The sequence below is a fragment of the Neopsephotus bourkii genome, unplaced genomic scaffold (genome assembly GCF_033783945.1).
Source record: "Neopsephotus bourkii isolate Nb327-2 ecotype Australia unplaced genomic scaffold, CSIRO-AGI_Nbou_v1 NB_1572, whole genome shotgun sequence".
Classification (NCBI taxonomy): Eukaryota; Metazoa; Chordata; class Aves; order Psittaciformes; family Psittacidae; genus Neopsephotus; species Neopsephotus bourkii.
The window spans coordinates 4815330-4843299 of record NW_026902048.1 but is presented as its reverse complement, the minus strand read 5'-3'; the positions used below and the strand labels follow the sequence as shown (position 1 = coordinate 4843299).

General features: G+C 41.0%; 1 long non-coding RNA gene across 1 annotated transcript; it reads left to right on the top strand.

Annotated features, from left to right (window-relative positions):
• The first annotated feature begins 928 nt into the window (after positions 1-928).
• On the top strand, positions 929-26719 carry LOC133221980 (uncharacterized). The gene is made up of 5 exons (XR_009728143.1): positions 929-1294; positions 3248-3550; positions 20445-20551; positions 22698-22766; positions 26585-26719. It is a non-coding gene; the product is annotated as an uncharacterized LOC133221980 (long non-coding RNA).
• Positions 26720-27970: the final 1251 nt, after the last annotated feature.

Sequence of the window (27970 nt, the reverse complement as noted above, 5' to 3'; positions counted from 1 at the left end):
CTGGCTTGGTACCTCATCAGTTGGCTTTGGCTCTGATGCTCACTGACAAGGTACCACAGTCTTGGTGGAACCCCAGGCTTGGTGATAGTCATCCAGCTTGCCCCATTGATTAGGCTGGTTACCTCTCACTTGGGAACTGCTCATAATATGGGAGAAAAGATGATGGAAACCACATCTCTAAAGGTATGAATTAACAATGGAAAAGCTAAACCAGCCTCCCTGAGGTGTTGGGTTTCTGATAATTCCTCTGAGAGTTTATCAAAAGAAGCTGCTCTGGGCCAAAATTTAATTTAATTGGAAAACAGTCTCCAATGTCACTTTGATCATCTTTTCAATTTTTAATAGAGGAAAATGTTTTAATGGGTTCAAACACCACATTTCATCAAATTGCTTAGGGAAACTGAGGCTGTCTTAATTTTTTTTTTTCTGTACAAATGTAAACCAGAGGTTCATTTTATTGTTTCTTTTCAGGTTTACATTCCCAGTGCTGAAAGAATACAAGCCTTGAAGATGTATTAGCAGAGGAGTACTCTGAGAAACCACAACCTCCCTGTGCATCCAGCTGTTGGATTTAGAGGAGAGTTCATTTTGGGGTTTGGTTTAGCTCTTGAGACTTCTGCTGTTGCTGTCATTAAAGGCACAACCTGCAACATTAGGTCATGGTTTCATTCCATAGAGCATTTCTCCCATGACAGTACTTACTTAAACCCCACTACTCAGTCCTTCTCAACATAGATTGCAACAGGTTTTTCTAAATCATGTATTATTTTAAAAAAGCAAAAGAATTTAAAGCTCTGTGGGGTTTTTTTTTAGGCTCTGTTTCACTGCTAAACCTTTAGCAGTCCCTTCAATTCTATTTTTCACGATTTCTCCTCTGTTCCCATACTAAGATATTCATACTGTTTTTTGCTTTTAGAAGCCAGTGCTAAGGAAAAAAATATCGTAAGTCTTGTGATATGTAACCACAAGACTTGGCAATACTTCATTTTCCTTCAAATTTAGCATCTTTTCATACATAGGTTTTATCAGATTTCTTTTGCTTGAGGAAGCAGCCTGGAGCTTTGATTTTGCTGGGTATAATATAGGAAAAAAGAAGAAAGGAATAATTGGCCATTGCTCCAATTGGGAAATGTAATTTTTTCTCTCAGCCCATCAGTGAGTCAATGATGGCTGGATGGAGCAGCTTGCTCTTGTGACCAGATGGAGGAAACCTGGAACTGGGATGTGTAATCTGAGAGCTCTTTTCGGTGAAGAGACAGGAAGCATTAACTGGAGCGAAGTGTTCAGAAAAGAGGTAAATAATCTGTGAAGTGGTTAATCTTTGTCCTGTTTGGGCTGTTTTGTCTATTTGTCATTGTATTGCTCTGCCCACCCTTCTTATTTTTGTCGGATCTAGAGTGTACCATGCACATCACCCTTTATACCTTTTCACAGTTTGCCTTTGGCCTTTTGCACTACAATTTCCAGTACCTCTTGGTGAACAAGGTGAGAAACAGATCCTTTTCAGTAATTTCTCACTTTCTACTTCTTTCCATGGGTTAAAATTCAGCAGGATCTCGTTCCTGATATGATTCATAGCCTGGAAGACAAGAACGCAGCTGGGGGCTGCAGTATGCAACAAGTATGAGAAGGAAGAGAGATACTTTATGCTGCCGTTGTCACCAAATATAGATCTGCAAGGCTGATGATAGAAACCCTCAAGATTAAATACAAAGAAGAAAGAGCAGAGGTGAGCCCTATTCTTCTGCTAGCTGCATGGGAATAAGGGTTAGGGACATACATGAGCTTCACAGATAATCCCAGCCTGTGATATCCAGCTTTTATTTTTGATATAATCTTAAAATAAGAGCATGTAAAATGGGAATTTCCTGCTTCTCCCAGCCATTGCAGAGGCCCAAACCGAGACATCCCACCTGTGATCCTGGGGCTAGGAAGATCAGACCTGAGCGAGTGTCACCTACTCTGTGAGGACAGTGACATCCCACCTCCCTCACCCATTGTAGGCTGTGAAAATGAATGCACAGGGGTAAAGCACTTTGAGATCCTCAGATTGGGAAAGGTCAGGAGAGCGTTGCCATCTCTTTCAGGAGCTCCAACACCAAGGGGAAAAATAAATCACACAAAGCTTAAATAGGAAACCGCAGCTGCTGTCAGATTAAATCTGTTACAAGTGCATTCCACTGCCTCGCTGAACAGTGTTTTATTTCACACCTCAAAATGTGAGGCCCCGTGCCATGGACTTGCTCCTTTTTCCCTATTCCCCCTAGATGACTTAACAAGCTGAAAGTGCAGCTGGAAATTAATGCTTCCTGTCTTTTTAAATAATGTGACATTGAAATCCTGGTATTTAATGCGTTGGCATTTAACATGCCACAATATTTCAGTTACTTTCCACTGGTTGGGGTGCAGAAGTGTTATTACAGCTGTTCTGAAATTCTGACAAAGAGGTGCATTTCTCTGTTGGGCTTTTCTTTTCCCTTTTTTTTTTTTTTTCCTCCACTATGTCCCACCATAATTGCTTTTTGCTGCATCTCTGAACCGTAACCATGGCGATCCGCCACATTCATCAGAGGACCCTCTTGTTGTTTTGCTTGTGTGAATGTAAGAAGGGGGAAAAACAAAATAAAAAAAGAAAAAAGAAAGAGGGGGCATAAAGTATGTGCAGAACTTTCAAAAAAAAAAAAAGCAGATTTTTCCTTTTTTTTTTAAATTTATTTTATTTTTATTTTTATTTATTTATTTTCTTGAGGACAAAAGCTGTACTGAAGAAGTGGCCTGGTCAAAACACCAAGGACTTGTTCATAGCCTAAAAAAGGAGTCTAGTTTTGGAGGTGTTGCTTTTTGTGGAAAGCAGTCTTCGATAACTGCAGCTTTCAAGCCTTTTCCTCCTGAAAGGGGGAATTATCTGCAGAAGGGGCAGGAAAGGTTGACCCTTTTCCATTTCTGTCTAATGACAGATTGGTCCTTGTTTGGAGAGCAAGTTTAATGCAGAACATCATGACCATATTAAAGTCATGCCATTTCTGACTGGGGAAGGAGAAATCGCCTGGCTTTGGACAAAGATTTGGATCTGCCCCTGTCTGGGGTTTCTGGGAACAAGATATGCTACTCATTGCATAGCTGGTGAGGAAGGAGGGATGTTGAAACTGTTGGCTGTGGTGGGGCAGGCAGGAGATAAGTAGAAAGGGAATGTTCTTGCTCTGAGATGATTGTCAATGTCTGCCACTTCGATATACTTCTCTTTCAGTACTTCAAAAAGCCTTGAAAACTGGCCTGGAGACTTTCATGCAGACGGACTTGGACACTACATCTTTGCTCAGAATCTACTTAAGTCCTGGAGTTGCTTAGAAGGGATGGGAAAACTGCCTGATATCCACAGTATCCCTTGTTTAGCTTTGCCCACCCAGTGTAGCAATTCCAATCCACCAGTCACTGTTGGTGGATTTTCCAGGACACAAAGAAAAGCCAGCAGTGGTTGTTAGAGGGTCTGTCTGTGATCTCCTAGTGTGGAGCACAGGCATGGTGTGGTTTCCACTGCTCAGTCTGTCAGGTGAGATGGCTGCAGACGAGGTTTGGTGCCCTGTAAAACATGGCTGCTCTTTCCTGGGGACTCTTAAGAGTCGCTCGCTCTGCATGTATTTATGCAGTGTGATTTAGCTGTAGAATTGACCCCTGTAGAGGTAATACAGCTTATTTCCATAGAGTAGAAACAAGTACCTGATATTATTTTACTATCCTTCAACATGACAGCCAGCAGCACAGTGATGAAGCATCTGTGCTCTGGATCCTGCAGCAGCACTCACCAGGTGATCTTGAGAGATCATCCTTGCTGTAGCAGTCATCTGCAGCAGTACCCGATAGTCTTGTAAAGCAGTAGCTCTTGACATGAAGCCTCATCTGAATGAATAATTATATGTCCCAAGGCTGTAAGTTGTTACAATGAGAGACTAGGGTTTGTTTTGGCTTTTTTTGGCATGGGGGTTCTGGTGTCTGGGACTTCAGTGCAGCAACAGGCTGATGCAATTCACCCTAAAGACCAGCTTGAAACTCTTCCACTCGGAGTCCTCTTGCATTCCTGCTCTGCAGGGGCTGGTAGCATTCAGCAGCAATGATTGAGGAGCTGTGGCAATTAGCGAGGGGCTTGTGCACTTCCTTGTTTGCTCTTCCTCAGCCAGGTACATCTCTGCTCACTTTTCCTTCCTCACCAGTGGTTCTGGTGGATCAAAGCCTCTGCCAATGACCACATTCACAGGTTGGGATCTCAGCTCCCACCCTGTGTCAGTGGTTTCAGCCAGCCCATGCATGGCTCTGGCCGAGGCAAGGGCATACATCTCCTTCTGCCATCAGCACAGAAACCCCAAAGGAGGAAAGTTCCTCAGGCAAAGCTGCTTATTGATGTGCCTCAACATGGGCATTTGCTGGCGAGGCAGAGCCACCAGAGCATTGCTCAGTGACCTGAGAGGTATTTGGTTGGAAAATGTCTGGTTCTGTTCTCGTCTAGGAGCCATTTGATACGTCCCCAAAGATGCAGCACAGCAAAGACCCTGGGGCCCTCCCATGGGTGACAATGGATATACTGGGGTCTGTAGAGCAAACTGGGTTGTCTATAAGTCAAAAAGTCTTAGAGACCCATTTCTAGGTGGGATTGTCAATATAAAATAACAAAGCAAAAAGCACTCCAGGCTAAATGTTATCAGTGATTATTTTTAACTTTATTTTTACCCTTTCTGATGTGTTCTTCAATCTGTCTTGTTGATGTTTATTTTTCCATTTGTGATAAGGGTCATATGTCATGCCTCCCTTGCATCAGGTGCTATACAACCATGTACTGTCCTTCCCCCAAACAGTTCTTTGTGGATTAGTTTTCACTGCCACTGTGGTCACTGACTTTTTCATGTCCTTTAATAGGAGTTCCTTTAGAGAATGTAGGACTCTTTATTTCTGTTCCCAAAAGCACTGGAGAAGTATGAACCTCCTCACTGGAAATAAAACAGGACATAAAAAGACAAATAAGTTTTCAAAACATCCTTCATAGTCAATATTTTCAATCAAAATTAGTAATAATTAGCAACACCTCAAAATTCAGTGATTTGGATATTTAGCGTAGTGACACTTCTTTTGTCCTTGGGTTATTTTCTTGCTTTCTGCTCTGTTTTTCCACATAAGGAAAATGTATTTCCACATTCCCTAACAACATGAGACCTTAATGGTAATCCCTAAATATTTTTTTTTCAGGTATTTACTAACCATGACGTGCAAATTACTCCAAATTATCTGCTGAGTTCAGAAGTGTCTGTCTATGGAGGAATGTTGTGTGTGCTGTTTGAAAGGTGCAGTCAGAGGAGAAAGGTAGAACCTGTTTTATGAGTAGGACCTGCACTCGAGCCTATTCCAACTGTGTTTGATGAGGGATTCACTGAGTGCACTTGCAGATGTAGAAAACTGTTAGTGAAAATTTTGCATAAAGCTAAAGCTTTATGAATGAAATGAAATGAGGTAAATTAAGTGGTGACTAATCAAAAATGAAACAGCATCTTTTCAATGGAGAATGGTCTTAACCTTTTTCCTGAGGAAAATAGCACAATGAAGGAACTATGTAAGGACCATATGAGGTGCAGCCTATGAGGCTGCAGGAGCTCTGGGAATGCAGCACCTCATCTCAATGAACAGGGACACGCTATCACCTGGGCTCTGGAGCTAGTTGTCAAACACTGTATGCTACAACCCCGAGGTGCCAATTTAAACTTAGCTTTTTTCTCTCCTAGATTTGAGCAATGCCCATTGTTTAAAGTCTCTTGTGGAGGAAAAACAATAAACAAGTTCTCCAGGGATGTGTCTTGGAGGAGCCAGAAAGGTATGCTTTCCATATGGCTAATCTCTGAGTGAATTGCTCTGGTACAAGGTAGGTCCTGGGCCACTAATGTAGTTTGTTTTTTCTTTAGCTATCTATTTTGGTTGTTATGGCTGAACACAAAACAAGGCTCAACGGGGCCATTCGATGGAGCTGCCATAGGCGGAGGAACCTGCTTGAGTTTTCCTTGGAGGAGCATTTCAGCGGTCTGTGTGATGAGCACCACAAACCGTAATGCCAGGTAAAGCAAATGGAAGTGAGAGCTGAAAATTAAATATTTTTAATTAAAATCCACATCTGCAAGCTGCTCGCTGGGAGCCAGGGTTTGGCTGCTAAATTACACTGACGCACTGGGATCACCAGTGTCAGAGACGGTAATCCCAGAGAGGCAGCCAGCAGATCTGGTTAATATTTAAAAAGCTGCTGGCACCTGATGGAAACTGTTTTGTGAAATACTTTACCCAGGCTGATTGTTTCTGCTTGTGAGTAGTGTCTTACGTGGGTAGCTTAGCTGTCACTTCTGTCTCTGGGGCAAGTGGTGCCCCAGTGCAGGTTCCAAGATGTTTTTGGGCTCTTTTTACGGCCACTGAATTAGGTGTTATGCCAGCAATGTACCATAAACTCAAATTAGCCCACCTCTAGACTTCTAAATAGCTCTGACTGCTTTTCAGTGGCCTTGGACAGTATCTCTTAACCATTGTTTTCTCTCTCAAATGTTGAAATGGCAAACATGTTGCTAGGGTTACCAAGACGGGGGGTTGCATACCCCATGCATCCCACTCCACTGCTGGCTTGTGCTCCTCCACTTCCCTATCTCCTCCACTGTCCACCTTGAAGCCACAGGCATCCCCCTGAATGGAGGTTTTGTGTCTCTCTGCGGTTTGAAGGGACTCTGGGGCTAGAAACACATGGCAGGAGACATTTCATTTAGCCATCTTTTTTTCTTTTTTCTGTTAACAGAATAACTCTGACTTGGTTTCACACAATCATTCCTAATGCAGCTTCGGAGGCAGGGAAGAGCTGAGGTGGAGTACATTACATTTCTCTGCACCACTCTGTGTATGTTATGGGCTGTGAGAGAAAGAGTTTGAAGCCTTTTAGCGGTGATTTCAAAGCCAGAGAGTAGAGCAGCACATTTATTCTTGGTTAATATGCCTCAGCTATCATCAGCATTTAGCAACCCCCTACCCCGTCTTTACTGCTGTGTTGTTTTTCTATGCAAATGGATCTAATAGTATGTTTTTCATTAAAAACAAGCAACAACAAAAGTTATAGCCCAACATCTTTTAGCAGGAAAGGAATAATGTCAAGTGGCAGATTAAGAAAGAAGTGCCAGAAATGTTATAGAAAGGCTTTTGGGAAGACAGAAGTTGGAGCTTTCTCTTCCTAAATTTCGGGTTTGGTTAAGTTGTGCCTCCTTAAAGGGAGAAACAGGAGTGGTAAAAGAAGCTGAGAATTTAAAGCTTTAAACATGAAGATCTCTGCTAGACAAGAGCTTGTCACCCCTATATATCTTCCCAATCAGCTGGGAAACAAGACTTAATCAGCTGAGACAGTCTGAGCAAATAGGGTTATCTTTTAGCTTTCTCTAAAAGTGGCCAGATTAATACTAAATTCTGTCGAATGAGAAGTGAAGTTTAGAGAAGGCAGTGCGCCTCAGAGAAGGGCTGCTGTCAGCACCACGGAGGAGACAATGAAACACGAATGGTCAGGTTCACTTTTGTTTAAAATCAATTGCATCAGCTGCAACACAACCTGGTTGTGTTTGGATTTTCAGTAATGGCTGGGAATAATTAATTCTCCTTCATTTACAGATCTTTCACTCTCTCATCACTCAAAAGAAACCCCCCAAATTGTATTAAAAAAAATTACTTTGACAACAAATTAACTCAAGATTTTAAACCAGTTGTCAGTGTCCCTTCAAGTCAAATCCTCCTTCCACTTATAGCACAGACGTATGAAAGAGGAGGCTGCTGTTCCTCAGCAAGCGCAGAGGAAGATTGAGTTGTGTGTGGGAGGACAGAACAGGAGAACACTCCAGTTACTTGGACCACTCCTCCGGCAAAATTAATAAGTATTGTTAAAAAGTACTTTGTAAGGGGAAAAAAAAGTTAATCTCCTCAGTGTAGTCGAGTGATGGGGCTGAGCTGTCAATAATAGTAATTAAGGGGAAAAAGAAACTTTATTGAAAAAAGTTGGCTAATTTTCTCCACCATTCAGACTTATTCTATGGAAACAGGAATTTTTGTCGCTGTTTCCAAACTGGATAAATCACTCAATCTACAAACCGTAACAAATCCTTCTTCTGTTCCAGCTCTCTCTGAAGTTATTTTTCCTCCAGAGAGGGAGAATTGCAGCCCCAAACTTGATTCAAAAGGGTCCAGGATATTTAAGCCTTCAAAGGTCATTCAGACACAAACTAAGACAGACCATCTAGCAAGCATGTGGGGATTGAGTTCAAAATCAAATCTAGGTAGTACAAATACCCAGAAGAATTTTCTTTCCATTTTCTATTTTACCCCATCACTCATATGTTGTACTATTGAGTTATCTAAAGAAATAAAACATGTTTATGTTATCTAGGTATATTCAGCAAACTTTATTCCTCTCCCAAGAGTTCATCCATCAGTTTGAGCCACCATCTAAGCTGGTGACATGTGGATCTGTAAGTATACCACTACATCTTTCCATACCCTGTTCCTCATAATGGCTGGTTGGCAATACTTCAAAGAAAGGCCAAAACTGAACCCAGGCAAACACCCACAAGCCTGTCAGAAGACAAAAAGGGTGAAGAAGTGATAAATCCTTCTTGCACTCCAGAAAGTAACCACAGAAATTTGATGCATAAGACAAATACAATGCAAATAGAGAGCAATTCAGTCCTTTGTCAACCCTTTGGGGATATGCAGGCGTTCAAGATTCATGTCTCCTTCGCAATACAATCCCTTCCAAAGGCTTATCAAACTACAGTTCAGATTTTTTCCTATAGCTGCTTAATTTTAGAAAGCCATAACAGGGTTTCAATACTCAAATAATCAATACTGGTACTTCAGTTTTCATCTTAAGTTTATTTATAGTTGATCTATAATTAACTGATCTTGTTCCAATAGTGTCCTTCAATTTAAATAATCTTTCTTCACTGTTCCCCTGGCCTCACCATCCTGAACCCTGAATTCATTTAAGAAGTGCCATCATAACATATTTTTAGTCTTTAACGGTTTAAAAAGTCCCTTAACCTCTTCATAAGAGAGTCATTCCATTCCTGTTACATATTTATACCCTTTTCTGCACTTGTCCCAGTAAGGTTTTTGTTCTTAGATACAGGCACCAAAACTAGATTAAATACTTCCACAATTTGGTATTAGTGCTTTGAACATTGATACCGTAAGTTTTGATTTTAACAAAGCCACCTCTCCTAGGGCAATCTTGTTATTCCTTGGCTGACCAAAAAACCAGATTCTTTCTTTCCTCTGTGGCATTTAATGGATTACATTTTCCCAAGGCTTTGACATTTCTTTCTCCAGGACTTGGCGGATCTTTGGACGAGTGCAGCTGTGGCAATTCCACTTTGAGGATCCAGAGTACCACTGAATTTTGCTGGTTGATGAAGTCTCACTGCTCCATGTGTTCTTGGCACCTCTTCGGCCACTTTCAGCATGGTGAGCTTGAGCAGAGAAGGGTTTGTTTCTGTGCCTGAATGGAACTGGTAAGATGAAGAGAAGTGACAATTCAATAATAGTAATAATAGTTATAGTATTACCACCACCACCACCACTGGTATAATGATAGTCTAGGTGATCCCCTCTTAGTCTTTGTTCCTAGTGTGGTTTCAAATCAGCAGCTGAAAAGGGATTTTCAAACACAGTGAGTGTAAGTTATGCTTTAAGCATCTTTTAGTACTGAGTTTTACAAAATTACAAGCTAATTCTTGTTGCCTGTGAGGTTTCCTAAGAGCCACAAAATCAGTTGAAGCAAATTATGGTGACTGTGTGATTTGCTCAGATGGTGCTTCGGCAGCTCCATGGTTGTTTCATGTGTGTCACTAGATTAGAACATTAGAGACTGTCCCAAGTTATCATTCACTTTTGAATCAAAGATCATGTTTTTATATGAAGAATGCAATTATAAATAGTTTATAAAGTGTTAGTAAATTATTAATAGAGAAGAATACTCAAGTCATGAATAACATGTTATAGATTATTTAAAGCTCATCAGTTCTGGTAGCATAGATGAATATAAACCTGGCTAATAAGCACAGTATTGAACAGTCCATAACAATTGATTTACTCATTATTAATATGTCTATTACTACCTTATTAACCTGTTGTTCACTGTTTATGTGATTACCCTGACAGTAAATGAATCTAAAGTGATTTCTTTTGAAACAATCGTTTGGAAAAGTCATTTTCCTAGATTCTGAATTTTGATTTTATTGAAGAAACCAAGTAAGTATCTTTTTGTTCCTGTAGTGAATTAAAAGCATGTGATTAATTATTTTTCATGGCTTCCCAAAAGGTTGTATTCTTTCTGCCATTGCTATCAAAACTCTTTTCCATAAGCTAATCAAGTTAATGTGTGGGGAAGGGAATAAATGAAAATCATTATTTTCATCTAAGACTTTGAAAGGAAAAAAGTTTAACAACTTGACAAATGAAAGGACTGGTGGAAGTGTGGTCCAAGTGTGGTACATTGTTGAGATGGATGGGAGGTACAGCTCTGGTTGTACATAACATTAATGGAGTGCAGCTCCTGCGATGGCACTGAGGAAGGAGGAGGTAGGGTCAATATCAGGAAGCATTTCCTGGCAGCAAGGTCTGTTGGGCAGTGGAATGATCTCCCTGGAGAAATGGAGGAAGTCCTGTTGCTCATGTCAATTAAAGGATTGTCTAGACAAAACCCCCATTAAGATATTCTCCAAAGGACCAGCCTTGGAGATGGGGAGGGAAATGACATGAGGGATGGGAAAACGACCTCATCCATCTCTGTCATCTTTCAAATGCAGAGGCTATGTTGGTGTTGGCTACCCCTCCACAGAGGATGCCAGGAAAGATGTTAATTGTAAGGATAGTTTTGTGATATGGGTTAGGAGTCAGTAAATATCACTGACTCATGAGAACCGGCAAAAAAAGCCCTTATGACGTGTCTTCTGGTCACTATTTTTTAGTGAGGTCTGTATAATAATTAACTAAGCATGTGGGGAAAACTCTCTGGTCCATTAATAGTGCCCAATCAGTTACTGTTTGCATTTTATAACCTTAAAAGATAACAAAAGAAAAGAAAAGATTAAATTGCAGTACACCTGAAAACGTTGGAGAGCCCTATGCTGGAGACAGTCATCTTGGCTCCATCCACAGCTGCATTATTTAAAATTAATGCCGTAGTTTAATCAATTAAAGGAGCTCAACTACAGCAAGGTAATTGTATGTGGCTTTATTCTATCTCTCTTGACAGACCTTGGCCCTGTGGTCTGAAGCAGTAGTGACTGCTTGGCAACCTTGGCTGATGGAAAAAGGCCACCCCAGTGGGAGGGTTGGTTACCTGGAGCACCCACAAACAGAGAGCTGCTGGCACTGAAGGAGGTTTTACTGACATCTCTGCCCTCTCAGTTCTGGTATGGGATGGGCAGGTGGGACCTAATCAAGGACCACATTTGCCTGCCAAGGCTGCAAGGTATTGGAGAGCTACTTGTTGGGTTTGCAGGCAACATAAATGCAATGAGATTTAAGGCTGCTTCAATTTAGACAGCATTGGAACCTTGAAGACACTCTTGGAAACCTAGAGTGGCTCTAAAACATCTCAGGGATGCACCAAATAAGTACTTAGCTTAGAAACTAGCCTTACACCTCATGCAGACTGACAAGGGTCTGTCAAACCCTACCTGTGCTGAAGAACAGGGAGGAGATAATGATGGTTTTTACCTTACTAAGGTAGGAATTATTTTTCACCCTGTGTGATAAAAATTTAATAGTGCACATCCAAGGCACAACAGTACAATTCATCTCATACTCAGAATGTTATCCTGAAAATTACACTTTAGTTAACAAAAGCACACAGCAATCCTCTCCTTGTCCAACAGCTAGAAATCCTGAAAAATCAGGTAGGGAAGGCTAAAAGTAATTTTCTTTCTCTCCCACAATATAAATTGCTTTTGACTGTTTGCTTTTGTGCAGGTATTTATTTTTTTTTCCTTTTAAAGTGAGTTTCCAAGGTCATTAAAAATGAATGAGAGCCTTTAAATTTCTAAATACCAGAAGAGCTCCCATTAGCTCTCATCCTGCTGTCAGTGTCTTTTCGGGAATATCGAAGCCACAGATGCGGAGGAAATGCGCCCAGTCGGTAGATAACGCCTGACTGCCCTCTGACCCTGAGGTTAAACTGCTGTCTGGGCTGTGCAGACCAGTATCACCCTTCCCAGGGATGGGAAGCTGCCAGCCAGCTGTCAGCGTGCCAGGGCATTGCGTTCAGCACAGGGACACCACGATACAATATCTTTTTAATGTCCTTTGCTTTCATGCCCCTCTGTGTTAGCAGGGATTGCGTGAGCCGGTGCTGAGCTTCTCATCGGTTGTGTTTTCATAGCTGCCAACTGAATCTGATTAGTTTGTCTGCATTCCTGGGAAAGTAAATATGTTGTTTATCACTGGGTCCATCAAATGCTGGGTATTTCGACTGATGCTTGTTAAGGCATATTATTATTTATTCTTCTTATTGTGCAATAGCCACAAGGATTTTTACAGTCTGTTGAGTTATAGGTAAATGGGTGGTTTATCAAGCTAATACAATGAGACTGGTAAGCCAGAGCCAGCCTCTCTGAGCCTCTGGTGCAATAAGGGAAGGGACAGAAAGACAGAAATTCATGTAGCTTTGATTTGGTCCTGATGGCACTAAAGAGAGAAAAGAGTGATTGTTGTTGTCAGAGCTGGGCAAGCCACTAAACCAGTTTGCTTGTGGACTGATCCTCACACAGACATGGGTCCCCCTGAGTGCCCTGCTCACAGAGTTCCCCTCATGCCTGCCTGAAATATTTAACTGAAACATGCCTTTCCAAAGCCTGGATATTCTATAGCTTTGTTAACACCATCTTGAGCTCACTTGTGTTAGGTACCAGCGAACAGGAGACATTTTCCTTCCAATTCATCATAAATGGTAGTGTTTGTTGCTGCTCTGGACTCTCTGCTTCTTTCATGTTCCTTCCTTCCCTGGCAGTATCTGCACTTGCAATAATACTGTGAGTTGGGATATTGAGTCTAAATGACTTGCCCCACCAAGCTGTACACAAAGCCTGAACTGAAGAAACCCAGGTCCTGAGCTAACCCCCTGCTCATCCCCACACCATCTTCCTCCTTCTACCCTGAGATGGAAAACAAGTTACAACCAGGCATGCTTTAAATCACAGAATATAAGGAAGAGTAGACATAGGACTCAAGAGCTTCCAAACATGGTCTTCCTACCTGAAATACATCCGGCAGTTTAACTACAGAAAAGACTCTTCACTTCCCTCTGTATCATAGGTAGGTGCTTCCTACCCCAGATGTGCTGGCATCTTTGTGGTGGGTGAAATGCCTCCTGGGAGAACACAATATAGATGGCCTTTGTTAGAGCCAGTGTTCCTGCATTTGGATCTTCCCAAGCTTTGACTCATTACTGATTATCAGTGGGATGCAATATGGTCTTCAGGGAATATACATGAACTTAGTGCTCATCAGTCACATGGGCTGTATCTTCTCAGCACAGAAGCTTCTAATTTTTATCTTTTAAAATTATTATTATATATTTAGAACGTGTATTTCAAAATATATATGTTTTCCCTTTGTTGCCATGAATGGGGTTTAGGAAAAACCCACAGAAGTAATTTTCAGCCTGGGAGTAAAGCAGTAAATAAATCTAAGCAGGCTCATAAAGGATCTTTTACTCAGGTTGTAAAGGCCTTCAGTTACTCTTAGTATTAGTCTTGCCTTGTTGTGCTTCCACAGAAATTGGAAAATCATACTCAAAATACTGCAAGTCCAGCAGCTTTGATTATCAGAGTCTCTGGTAAGAAAGTGGAGAACAGCATAAGTACAAATTATACAGATTTGGGTATAAACTATTGCCTTTGGCTTAAACTCAGCATTGCTTAATCTTCATCCATACATCTCTTCCACACCAAACCCCCTCACACATAGAGGTATTCAAGTCTATGCTTAAAACACATCTAGACTTGGGGGAGCACATCTGCTGGCAGCAGCAGCAGCTGTACAAAAGCATTCTCTGCTTGCTTTCATCTCCTTCCTAATGGAAAGGAAAATGGAGCATAAAGATATTCTGCAGAAGGTTAAGTGCTCCCATCTAAATGTGGTGGGTTTGGAGGAGTCAGTGAAGCAAAGCCAGGGGGAGGGGGTGCGAAGCGGGTGGAGGGGTCTGGAGGGGATGCACTGGTTTCTGTTGTTTCACTGCAGATGTGTTATTCCAATTAACTTGAAAGCGGGAATGCCAGGGGTGAGCGGGAGGGAAGGTGAGGAAGCATTTTTATGGCAGGAGGTGAAGTCTATGCTGTAGACAGTGATGGAGATGACCCTCCTGGTCTCTCTAGGGTCATCTGGTTTTATGTGAGGCAAGAGGTGTAAAACCAGTACGTGAAACCCAAACAGGAAGGGCCTGAATGGCACATGTGGAAGAGCTTAACAGGCACATGCTTGAGCCAGGGCCTGGATTGCTGCTCATCACTGAGCAGCCCCTGTAATTACAGGCTTTGCTGGGCATGCCACTGTAGTAAGTTACAGGATAACCTTCTTGCCTTAATTTGCTGATAAGCACTGTGATTTGACTATGTGTGTATATCAAGCTCTATGGGCTTGTTGGGTGAATGGCTAGCATTAGGACGTAGATAGAAGAAAAGATCTTTAAAGCATCCCTGCTGGCCTGCGATGCTGGTGAGTCTGATGTGTTAAACGGCATTCCAGGCTGGAAAGGAGGAGGAAAGGAAGTGTGTATGTGGGGAGGGCATGGTAATACTGAGAATAAAAGTTAATTAAAAAATAAAATCAAGAGAAATGTGTCTCTAAGGCCACTTCTTTCGCAGAGACCACCTGTCAAACGCTTCCCTGTCTATAAACCCAAGATTGGCTTCCAATCTACTCTGCAGTTCTTTAATTTTTAATGCCTCTCCCCTGGTCTCACAGGTGGCTATTATAGACAGAAGCTGTCGCCTGTATAGATACAGATGTGTGTAATGCGCGCAGTGAACATGAGCGCTCGGGATTCAGGAACTGACACCAGGCGGGAACAGGAGCTGCCAAAGGAGGTTGTTAAACTGCAGAGCACAAGGTGGCTCAGCATTGTTAGGGATTGCCATATCTTTTCTTCTTTCTCCTTTTTTTCCTCTTGAATCTCCAAAACGTCATCTTGGTGAATATGAACTGACAACAGCACTAGACAATGAACTGGAGGCAGGCAATTCAAGGTGCTGGTTGTGTATGGGATTTTGGGGCAAGAAAAGCTGGTTTTAATCCAAGCCTTCTCTGTGCTACAATACTTAGATTCTCCACGGCCACAATTCCAGGTAAAAAAATAAGGGAGTTGTAATTCTTTCTTTACCTGACACACAGGGGTGTTGTGAGGCTCAGTTAGTTAATTATAGTAAAGCTTCTGAATAATAATCATAATAACACTTAGCAAATGAAAAGCGGGTATTATTATCGTTAAAGTAATGACAAGGCACCCTGCTGAAAGAAGCAAATATAATGCTGATTATTAAAATCATTTGTATTTAGTGGCAAATGTTGCTGCTGCTCTATAAAGTTAGAGATGTAATCTTGTTCCCAAGCCGTAACAATAAGTAATTCTGAGTGCTTTGTTGTGAGGTTTCTCAGGATATAGGAACAAACAGGTACCTTCAGTCAAAGGGCTTCTATTTTAAAAATTAAGAAAACAGTGGGAAAAAAAAGAGAAGAAAAGCAACATCTTGCTGAGATGAGGCCAAAGGTGTGTGTCTTATCAGAGCATAAGCTGTCTGCTCTGCCCACTCCTTCCAGGGCAGCGTGCCCTAGGAGCAAGGGGTGAATTTGGGAAGAGTTGCAAGGGGTGAAAGAAGGAGGAGGGGGGCAAGTTTGATTCTCGAGGATAGCTGAAGGCAAGAATTCAGTACAAATAGCACACATTAATTAATTATTTCTACCAAGCCCAATGGTAAGCTCTCAGATTTGCTACTGTCCATATAGCTTATATATCCACCACTTCCTTTGAGTTCTCAGTGTCACAGCCCAGCCACTCTGGGCTCTCTTTCTTCTCATGCACATGGTTGAAGCTTTCTCACAGAAAACTTCCCTGCTTTGCCCAGGGCACAGCAGAAATAAGCCCCAAACCAGAGAGGATCCAATCACAGCAATGCTGTGAGGCTATCTTGTCAAGGGGAACAGCTGGAATGAGGAAATAGAGGGAGAGTTTGAACAGAGAAAACAACTTCTGATTCTGAAATAAATATCTATCTTTTTTGGTTAATGATTTTTTTTTCTTCTTTTTTTCCTCTTTAATTACAGTTTAAGATTTGAGAGACTGGAAGGAGCCTGTTGAAAAGTCATTGCTGTCAAATGCCTTATGGAAAAATGCTTGCTCCCATCAGGAATATCCCCACTTTGAGTGGTCATAGCTGGCTGACATCGTAGACGTTGTCTCAGAAAAGGGTAAAAACATTGAGCATGTCTCTGGAGAATCCCATCACTCTCCAGACGTGCTCACTGTGAATCCTGCTTTAAAACAAATAGTAGAGAGGGAAAAAATCTGCAGAGTCACTGTTTGTGCTGTATATTCTGTGTTGATGGATGGGTTCCGTTACTGCAGCTATTAACCCAGCAATTTTTAGGAACATAAAATTAATTTTTGGAGGAAATAAACTACATAAATAAAATGAGTATAATTGAATATTGCTCTAGTTTCATGGATTCTAGGGCTGTAAATTGTGCTTGACGTTCATGGTGTCAGGCTCCGAGGTCTTTAATTCTGTTCCTTAAGTGTGACTTATGCAGTGAGGGGCTAATGTTTGTTTCAGCAAGTTTGACTATCTCAAGGGGATCCCAAAATTGCCATAAAAGTAAAGGGCTGAGTTGTTAATACAATCTTTTTGCTTTTGGGCTGTAATATTTCACCTTAAAGTTGACTTTTGATCCTTGGAATGGTTATTATTCACATAAATCTAAGGAATGTGAATGTGGCATAAATATTTAGGTTGACATTCAGGTATTTGTATTTTACTTGTGGTTGTATTGTGGTTGAGGTTGTATTGTATTTTTGGTCCTGTGACTGTACTTATCTACTTCCAAGGTCTTTTGTGGCCAGTTTTGGAGAGTTGAATTGTAACTCATTTCACATCCTGGGGTGAGAATTCACATGTTTCAGCTTTTGAGCCCTCAAGCGTACAAAAATGCAAACACGAGGATGTAAGTTTTATGGTAAATCAGACAATTCTTATCTTAGGAACCTGCCAGTTAGTTTTGATCGACTTCTGGAAGCGCAAGTTTTGAGACCCAGAAATTCATCGTTATAACTGTAGCATCCTTAGACAGCACTGTGAGCCGCCAAGAATAGAAACCACATTAGATACATGAATTTACCTCTTATAAGGTCTTGTCTTGACACTGGCATCTCCCTAGATGATCAAGTGTAAGAGAAACAGAATCCATGGAGGTATCTTTTCTGGTCCAGTCTGGCAGAGGCAGTTAGGAACTCTTCACTTTCTTTGTTTAATTTATTATACTGTCATGCATAAACATCTTCAGGAAAATATTAATTAGAGTGTGTATTCCTTAACAACGAACTCTAAATGGATTAAACATGCTTTACTCGATGAAGCAAAGAAGTGTTGATTAAGAGAAATTGAATTGTATCCCTGAGATAATTTTCTGTCTCTGTGTCTAGAGAATATGGGCAAACCAATGCTTGTAGAAGAAACTGAGCCACCACACTTCAAGTATCTCAAGAAAATAATATCCAGGACATACATATTAATTGATTTAATGTAAAAATGCTTGATACAAACTTGTGCTGAGACTTTAAATTGAGGTCCTGACCATTCTCTGTGGTCACTAGAGGATCCCACAAGAATGGGAACGACCTGGCAATTTCCAGTTTGGATAATTATGTTCTGCCTCCTTACCATTCCCCATGCCCTTTCAATTAGTATGATAATCATCTTCACTTTGCGACCTACACTGAAGTATAAGTGAAGGAACATGCTGTTAAATAGCTGCCATGCTCCACCCCAGAATCAACCACTTTTCGGCAGTGATGCTGGAATGGAGAGCTTTGTCTTAAACATGCAGAAAAGCTCACTTTAAGCAAAAAGGGACAAATAAAGGAGCTGTGTCATTGTAAATTCAGTAAAATAACATCAGGTGAGGAGACCTCCGCTGCAGCTCAAGGGTGAATTTTTAGTACGACTAGTGCAGTCCATCAAGCAGCTGCGGAGGGATGAAGAGCTGCTGCAGCTTCTATCTCCCTGACAATGTGATTTAAAGAACTGCTCTTTGCTGGCCTGGCCTTGTGTCTTTCAGTTGCCTTGAAAGGGAGGGAGAAGCAAGTCTCTGCTCCCTCATTGGCATTTGTCTTAAAAATAATAAATAAATAAAAAAGAAAAGAAAGAAAACCCAGGGAGCGTGCGGTTGAGTGGTGGAGAGACGGTTTTCCACACCGAAACCCCTGGCCAGCCCTTGAGTAACATGACAATGGGAATATTTCACTGTGCTTCCTATGATTTGTTTACATTCTCCTTAATGGTGAGGTGTTTTTTACACCTTGTGACAGACACAGTTTGCTCTAAGACAGTGGTCCCAGCTGCCTTTTGGGTAGCAGTTTCCTTGCAAGAGATATGTTTCTATTTTGTGTGTTTTTTGATATGCAGCCTAAATGAAGTCTCTGAAGGAGGATCTGTCTTTTGCTAACAGCCATCATTTTTATATAAAGTCGAAGGTATTCATATTATGTCTTCATCTTCTATATCTCAACTAGTAACAATATCACAACTACTCCCTCCTGACAACTATATTCATTTCTCATTAAAGATATTTCATGTTTTATTCAGGAATTTAAATGAAGCTATCAGAGCCTGTAATAGCAACAGTTTGGGATAATTGTATCTCATTGATGGCAGCCTCAAGAGTTCTAATTAATATATATTTAGCTCCCTGGCTGTCTTTAGACCAAATGCCTCAGTATGAAAGACAGGGAGAGGCGATAAGGGGAGGGGGAAGGGAACAGACTCCAAAATAACAGCCCCTTTTGGAAATTTGGATAGGAAAATCTGTGTTTCAAGAAGGAACTGCGTGCTTAGGGATTCTTTCCTTTCTTTTTTTTTTCATCCCCATTCAATCAAAAATAACTTTTGAGATATAGGCTCGTTCTCAAGAAAAGAAAATACAAGAATATAGATTTACTGCCCACTTGTTTGGGAAGGGGGGAAGGAAGGATGACAAATATGTATTTTTCTCCTCCAATGATACACCTGATATCCAAGTTCAGCTTATCAGTGGTCTCTCCTTTTATTACCTCTTTCCCTGCCTCCTTCAGCCAGAGTGCTCCATTCAAAATTGCTCAGTTTCACAGATATGATCTGCAATGCAAACAGGCTCTCATTACACTTTTTCATACTAAGGAAAAAAGAAAGCTTACTTTGGTGTATGCCTGATTAGCCCTCACTGTACAGCTCTCCATTTTCTTATTCCCTTTGGGCTATTTTTATTCCCCCCCTCCCTTTCCTTCAACACTACCTTTTTCTCTGTTGTATGAAATGAGGCTAGGAAAAGATTTGGGGAGGGGGTATTATTCTGTCATTGGAATTCATAGCACTTGTATTCACTTACAAGCCTGAACTATTTTCTCAAATCACTTCAGTCTCTGTGACTTTCTCAGACTGTAGTTTATAAATCACTTTTGTGGTACACTATCTAGAGGGGATCAAGACCCCTGGAAGCTTGAGTCATATTGAATTGCATTGTGTAACGGAGAGTCATTAGGAGTTTACAGTCAGGGGGAAAAAAGAAGTCTTATAAATAGGCTAATTCAACTGGCACTTATATGTTTTAAAGGCATTATTGAGGAAGGAGGATGGCAGTATTATTTGCTCCCAATTTTGCTCTCATCAGCAGCAGCTGAGGGTGGCTCTTGAATAGGACAGGAATAGAGATTTTATAGACCTCCAGCTTTAAAACCTCTGGGAGTTTTTTTGCCCTTTATTATTTAAGCAAGTACTAAGGACTGTTCATGGGTTTATTTCACTGACTTCCAAGCTGGAAGCTCGTCCAGCCTATGCAGGCTCAAATTGCCTCAGTTTCTCCTGAATAAAAGTTGCTTTTCTCGTACTTTTACTGATTTTTTAAAGGTGTCCATTTGAGTGGAGTATCTTGTGCAGAGCAGAACAGGGGCTTTCTGACAGTAAAAGGATTTTTGGTAGGAGCTTTACACGGCAGCTGCGGTTTTTCAGTCTGAGTCTGACAGTCAGGAATAAGGCTATTGCAGGAAAGTATCCATGGCTTTTAGCCTTCTTTTTTTCCTATTTTTTTAAGAAAAAAAGAGTGGTGTAATGAGAAGGTATTTATTTGATTTGGGTGTGTTTCACTTGCAGATTCATGACACCAAAGTGTCAGCCCCTGGGTGTTGCCTTGATGCAGACTGGATCTTCTTGGCTGAGGTTGGAGGATATCGAATACCTGGATATCCTCATGCTTACAGGTGTGGTAGAGGGAGAACAATGACCAGAAGCAGGTGCCTGGCCCTCAGGAACTCTGACTCACTGCCAGCAAGCTCACTTCTAGCCGAAATTGCTGTTTTTTCAACCAGAATGGTGACAATTTTCAGTGTTGTCTGCAGATCTCGGTCCCATGTCATCCACTTCCATGCCATCTGCGGGGTCACCGTGCTCAGCACAGACAGGATTTTCTCAGCAAAACAAAGCGAATCCAAAGCAAACCCTCTGTTAAAAACAAGAGTGGAGTCAGGAGTTCAAAGGGTGGAGAGTTGAGCGGGCTCGTGTGGCCAGCAGCTGCTCTGTATGAAGTGTCTCCTTGGGATTCGGTTGATGGGCTGCTCTGCAGCTCTGCCCTGGCGCTTCCATAACCTGGGTTGGAATCCAGCCCAGCCCTGAGAGATGGAGGGTCAGTCCAGTGTGATAGTGTAAGGTCAGAAATGGAATGAGGCTGGGATATCTCAATTGAGATTCGAGTGTATAAAAGTATAAATCAAAAAAGCAAAATCCTTGAAAGGACACCTTGCAGCTGTCTCAGGAAATGAAAGGCTTTAAAATAAGAAGGCTCAAGAACAGGAGAATCCTGCAGCCGGTGCAACTAATAACACTGTTTGGTTTTGACTCAGTGAATAGCAAACTTCTCTCTGCTGACTGGAAAAGTAGAGAGGGTGTACTGTCAAACCTGCGGAGAGATGCTGCTCCTTAACCTAGCAAGCTGCCAGCATCCTGGGGAGGTTATATGTGCACGTAAATACAAATCACATAATTTATACTGCTACTTGCTGACCAAATACGCTAAAAAAGTTGTTCTAAAAAGGCTTTGCCAACTGTAGGGACTCTTCTTCTGTGTCCTTTAATATTCTCAACAGGCTCAAAGTTCACCACCAAAGTCATGGAAGGGGAAGAGAATGGGCTTTTTCATCCATGTTGCTCCTGAATGCTGCTGTCTCATTTTGCTGCAGGATACTCATAATTTTATGCTTATTTAAACAGACACATATCTAGTTTATGGGCATATTCCAGGAAAAAAAAAAAAAGAAAAAAAGGCATGTAGCTTAGAGTGCAGTTCTCATGGGCAAACACCTGATCCCCTTTAATAAGAGATAAAAGGGAAACTATTCCCTTGCCAAGGTGCTACATTACAGGGCTTAGCTTGCAGTAGCACGCTGGTAGCTGCACGTCCAAGTAGTTCATGGCACTGCAAAGGCTCAGCTTGCAGGTACCATGATTATCAGCAGCTTGTGCCAATGTCGCTTATACCCACTGTAGCAGAACTTGGATGTAGCACTGAGCACCACACACATGGGACACAGAAGAGGTTTAGAGGTTCAGGATGTGCACTTCTGCCAGTCAAACACAGTTCAAAGGTGGACCCAACTGATGTTTCAAGCTGCATCAGCCTGATCCTTCCTGTTTTAAGGATTTAGAGGTGGGGTTTTTTTTTTCCTTTGTAATTCCCAGTGGCTTGATATTTTTATTCCTATTAGTATTTCCTTAAGGACAGTGAGTTGAGTGCTCAGCTCCCGTATGCTAGCGTATTTCCCCTCCTCCTAAGGATATTTATAAGTTGACATTTGTGGGTTTTCTTTGAAATGGTCCATGCTGGTGCACTTTTATTCTCTGCAGTGTCTGTCATTAGTTAGTTGCAAGCTTTGGATTACTTTGTCTTGCTCACAGAGATGGTCAAAGCAGTTTAAAAACCCAGATGGCTCAGCTGTGTAAAGTGATAAAAGCTGTGCAGGCTAAAATGCTGGACCTGTATTTATCTATAGGGCCATCCATAGGATGTCTCTTCACACAACTTTAAAGCTGCTGCTTCTGTGGAATTGTCTTTAACCAATAATATAATGAAACATGCTAAATGCAGGTACCTAACACCTAGCTATTGATCAGGGTCCTTGAGACCCAGACCAGAAAAGATGGGCTGATCCCTGTAAGCATTACTCACACACACCACCACCACCTGTGTTACACAGAAAAGTGCCAGGAAGACTTTTTTAAGGAGATGGAATATACAGGGTTTGTTACTTGTTAAAACTTCAGTGAGGAAGGCTATACCTTTGTTTTATCTTTTGGTCCCTGTTGAATGAAATTGTGCTTTTATTAACTACTAAATTGTGCTTTTAATAACAGGATATTAAAGGACTGATCTATAAGCAAAACGCCACTCAGGTTCTCAGATTTCAAGAAAAGCCACTATAGGTGAGTTAAATGTTCCTGACATATCCAGCAAGTCCTCTCAGTAATTTTAAAGTAGAAAGTAAACATTGTAGATGTTGACTGAGTAACTTTTCAGGCAAACTTGTACCTTCACTGAACCAGAAGGTATCTCTTATTCACACCAATATGGACACACCAGGAACCCTGTAAGAAACTACATTTAGGAGAAGGTTCCATTGAGCAAACCCAATGTGCACTTAGTTCAGATAAACCCTGGAGAGTCAACCAGTGAGACCTCAAAGTCCAGTGTAATTTGCAGCCTGATGTATCCCAGTCAAACTTCACTGCTCTCTTTCTACAAATCAAATGGAAAAAATCAGGCAAAATGGTCAGGCACTCATCTATGGCTCCAGAATAAGTGCATAGTCTGCTTCATGGTCTCTGGGTCTTGTCTGATTTCTGCTCATATGCCACTGAAGAAGTCAGTGCAGGTTTTAATTTGACATTTAGCCTGTGCAGAAGCATTTACATGCTTAAAAAGAAGGTAGATATTATTCAGATGTGTTTAATTTTTAACGATGTTGTAAACAAGTCATTTTCAAAAACCTTTCTTTTAAAAGCACTGTTTGGATAATTGCCCTCACAAACAGCAGAGTTAAATGGCTAACCTGCTTCCTTCCCCAGGTGGCTGGCAAAATACTTCTTGCATCTAAAGCTTTATATGGTGCCTTTTACAGAGGTAGTGTGTGAAGGGAAAGGAAAATATTTTGGAGGTGCAGCTCAAAATTTCTTCTGATTTTTCTGGCAGCCGTGGAACACAGATGGTTGCTCTATGGAGAATGTGTTCTCCTGGGTAGGCAAAGGGGATCCTTGAATGTTATTTTTAAGCATTACTTAAAATAAATAGATAAAATAGTCCAAAAGTCTAGCAGCAAATGGGAACTTGGCCTGAGAGAGTATGGAGTTTGCAGGTGTCCTCTTTTTGCTGGTTGTGGTCTTCCTTAGCCATGATCTTCTTTTAAGATTTGATCAATGCTATTGTAGCTCTTCAGAATTGTGTGGTTTGAACCCATTAAAGTTTTTGTGGTGTCTGACAGCTTTTCCCTTTCTAAACAAGAAAAGACAACTGCATACACTCAAACTAATGATACTGAAAATCGGCTGAAAGCAGGGTAAGAGAGAAAGGAGAAGAAAAGATTAAGGAAACCCCCTTCTTTGAATCCATCCTTTTGTTTTATGGCTGATGTAACCTCTCTTTGGCATATCAACAAGGAGCAAAGAATTGAAATAAACTGAAAGGGTTGGAGATTAGAAGGGAATTCTCTGTAGCAGTTCAAGAAAGCCACCAATGGCTTGTGCTGGTGTTGGCTGCTCTCCCCCACCTTTCCCACTCCATCCCCCCTCGTTACACGATACTACTTGGGAACATGTTATCAAGGACTGAGAATCAGGCCAGTGGCTGCTGATGTTGAAAGGACATGACATGTGCACAAGGCAGGGCATAGGGGCTGGCTGCACATATTAAAGGCACACACATCACAATCCAATTAGTAGAAATGGAGTGTGTGTGCTTGCTCTGGGAATTATTTTTTTTTTTAAAGTAATACTTCTGTGCCTTTTCTATTGATTGATTTATTTTTGAAAGGAGTAATTCCCTTCTAGCTTTTCTCTCTCCTCTCCTCCCTCCTTCTCCCCACCTTCAATTCCTTCATCCCTGCATTTTCACCTCACCAGAGCTCCTGAGGAACAGGAGTTCAAAGGCTATTGGAGTAGAAAAAAAAAAAGAGTAATAAAAAATATTGCAGATGCAAAGAGTTCTCTAATCTCTTTTTGACCTGTCCTCTACAACAGGCAATTTCTGCAAATCTAACACAAAACTTGTAAATCTTCAGTACTGGGAGACTGCAAGGGATAAAAGCAATGCATGATGTTCCATTAGAATTTAAGCTGACTAGCAAAATGTGTGTGTGTATAAATTTTTGCTAGCTATGTTTTTACAGTTGTTTTAAGTGTGTCTCATATTCTTTAATATGTTCCTTAGCCACCAGAGTATTTATTGTTTTACTAGAATGCGTCTCCTGTAGCTTGCTTTCATTATTTCAGTAGGAATGAAGGGAAACAGATTCTTAAAGGAAGGACAGATTTTAAGAGTCTGACACTTGGAAAAAATACAATTGTCATTAGATTCAGAACACTTTATTGAAAGCAGACTAAAGAATACAGTCTGTATTCAATATCTATAATGGTGCATTCGGATTCTAATATAATGAGCAATACTATGCTGTTGGACTGTAACCTTCCTGTTTGTTTAGCTCCCAGTCTAACTGAATAATTAAACATGCGTAAATTTAAGTTTGCATATAGTCCCGTTGAGAATAAGGGAATTTCTTGTCTGCCTAAAGTTAGACTCGCTGTAAGTACTTTGCTGGTTGAGGCCCAAAGTTTTTTTCAAGTCATTATGCTCAAAGGTATCCTTGCTCAGCAAATCACTTAAAAGCCTGCTCGGTTTTAAGCATGTGTTCAAATCTCACTGCTTAGAATTCATTTTGGTAAGATGTGTGTGGTCATGAGGTTAGTCTAAGGGAAAGGTCAATCGGCAGAGAAATCGGACAAGTTTTCTTTGCAGTTAGGATGGTAAATACATAGAATTTAGTTAGAGGAAAACAAAACCATGGGGAAAAGGAGAAGTTCAAATGAGGTAGGTGGACCTACATGGGCATTCTTGCTTCCTTCCTTCCCACAGCTTCCTCTGTTCCTATAATCTCAGCACAGATGTTTCCTTTTTAATCCCTGGCTCCAGCTGGCAGTGCATCTCTGCTCTACCGTACTTAGTCGCAATTACTGCAGACATTAACTCTGCACATGCTTCGGAAATTGTCTGCTTTTTCTTCCTTGGAAATGTTGCTCATCATCAGGTTTTTAACAGCCAGAAATAAAGGCCATTTGTATACTGATGAATCCTATTCCCTTCAAGATTTGTAAGAGAGATAAAAGAAGCAGGCTTAAAACAATTGCTGGCAGGGTGGAAAATTTGGGTATTTAATTTATAATACCTTCCTTTACAAGTACAGAGTATCTTCATCATGTGACAGAGAAGGAATGGGAAAAATTTCAAGCACATGCCATATTCACCTGCCTGCTCTTTGCTTTTCAAGACTAACCACAAGTGCTGTATTTGTTTATTTTGATTAGCAAAGCAGAGGTTTGCTATACGAAGCTGTTTTCAGGGCATGTCTTCTTGTAGATGAACTTTCATTTACTAATTCTGTGGGGCTTGATCAAACTGTCTGGAGTTGCAACCACAAAATCTGTAGCTGGTGGCTGGATATACTCTTTTCTTCCACCCAGGTATAGCACTGTGTCATGTCACGTTCACCCATTTGTGGTGTGATGCTGCTGAAGTACCATCAGGCCACATTCTTACTGAGTAAAATACAACTGTGCCTCAGGCTTGGCAGCAATGCAGAGGTCTCCAGCTGCTGGATTCGGGGGTCCCAGTTTAACCTGTGTATATTTTTCTATATCCATATTATTCTGTATCCAAGTAACTTTCTATTCGATGTACAAGAATCTGAGGCAGACACGGTAACCATGGTAGGTGGGACTGATGGACAAAGGAACAGTAGAGAATCTGGAGACGCTGCATATCAGATATATCAAACTCAAATAATCTATGTAGACTATGTGAAATATCTTTAAGACTACCAGGAAATCCTTCAGTTGAGCTGGACTCTGTGTTTTCACGCATGATACTTACGATTTTCTAGTTTTGGCTCTTGAGAGCAAATTGGTTTTGTGCACTAAAATCTATTAACGAAGTTAATGTGTGTTGCTCACTTTGTTCTCCTCATTCCCCACAGCACTTGATGGAAGCACTGAATACATTCCCATTGCTTTCACCCTGTTCCTGTGGAGGAGGCGAATGGATAGCACATCCAGCATTTCAAGTGGCTGCTAATATGACATGTACAACTTCAGACATTTATGCAAGCACCCAGAATAAGAAGATGAAGTTGGCAACAACCTGAGGTCATCTTGCCTATGAACTGCCTAACCACTGCCCTTTAGGTAAGAAACTGTAAACCTGTGCTTATCTCTACCAGTTAGTGTTCTTAAGTGAGCAGACCATTGCAGATTAGATAGATGTGCTGTTACAGACTCAAAACCCTTTTAAAGCCCCTGGAGAGCTTTCAGTATGGATTCGTGCTGCCTTTCAGTCAATAAGAAACACAGAAATGGTTTGACAATGACAGTTCTAGGACTAAAATGAAAAAGTTCTGCCAAATGGTAACAACTCTGTATGTACCTGTGGAAAACTTGCATAGACGTGTGTATAGTTTTCTCAGGAATGACCCATAAAATCTAGATTATTATATGAGAGTTTTATTTACACTATTGCATAATATTGTATGCAGTCTTCAATATCATTACATTCCACTGAAAGGGCACAATGATTATTTTGGCTTCCTACTGCTATTGTATCTGTTCACTGATGGGGAAGGAGAAAGGAGAGTGAGAAGAAGAAAACAAAACTGAAAGTGCTTGAGGACAATTCAATGTTGAAATTGTCTTCGTTAAATACAGGAAAAGTGCAAAATAAGCCCTCTTTGAAACTTGCTCAATAAAAGCTATTATAAAGCTCTCAATAATTTTTGTCCAGCTTCGGCTGTTATTGTGCTCTTCTAGTCAAGACAAAGTGTGTATATAGACATCACTGAGATCAACTATTGGCAAATTAAAGAAAACAGTAAGTGCATCTTGGTTACTGCAGAGAAACTAACTGTGCAAAATCCTACTCCTAAGTAAAGCAGGAAGAAAAGAGAAAGTTAATGATTTATTTTTTGTTTTTAGCTGTGGGGCTTCTCTTTGCTCTTATTTTATGTAGCATGCCCAAGAATGCCAGAAATAGTTTGATACATATGAGAAAACCAAAATAATATATGGAGACTTTTTGCACGGGGGGGATGCTTTGCAGGGAGACCTATGAACTTGTTTCAAGGTTCACACACACCCTGGACCCCCCAAAAGAGATGAAAAAACCCAATCCAAAGCAAAGTCCTGTAGAGATGTAGAACTAAGATGGAGCTGCAGTGAGGCCAGATGTAGTAAGGCTTCTGCATTGTAGTATTTAACATTTCAAACCAGTTCCAGGTGGCTTACAAAATAGTTGGCCTTCTGAGAATGAGCATCATTTAAAAAAAATGTAGAATCATAGAAATATAGCAGTAGTAGTGTTCTTTGGAGGA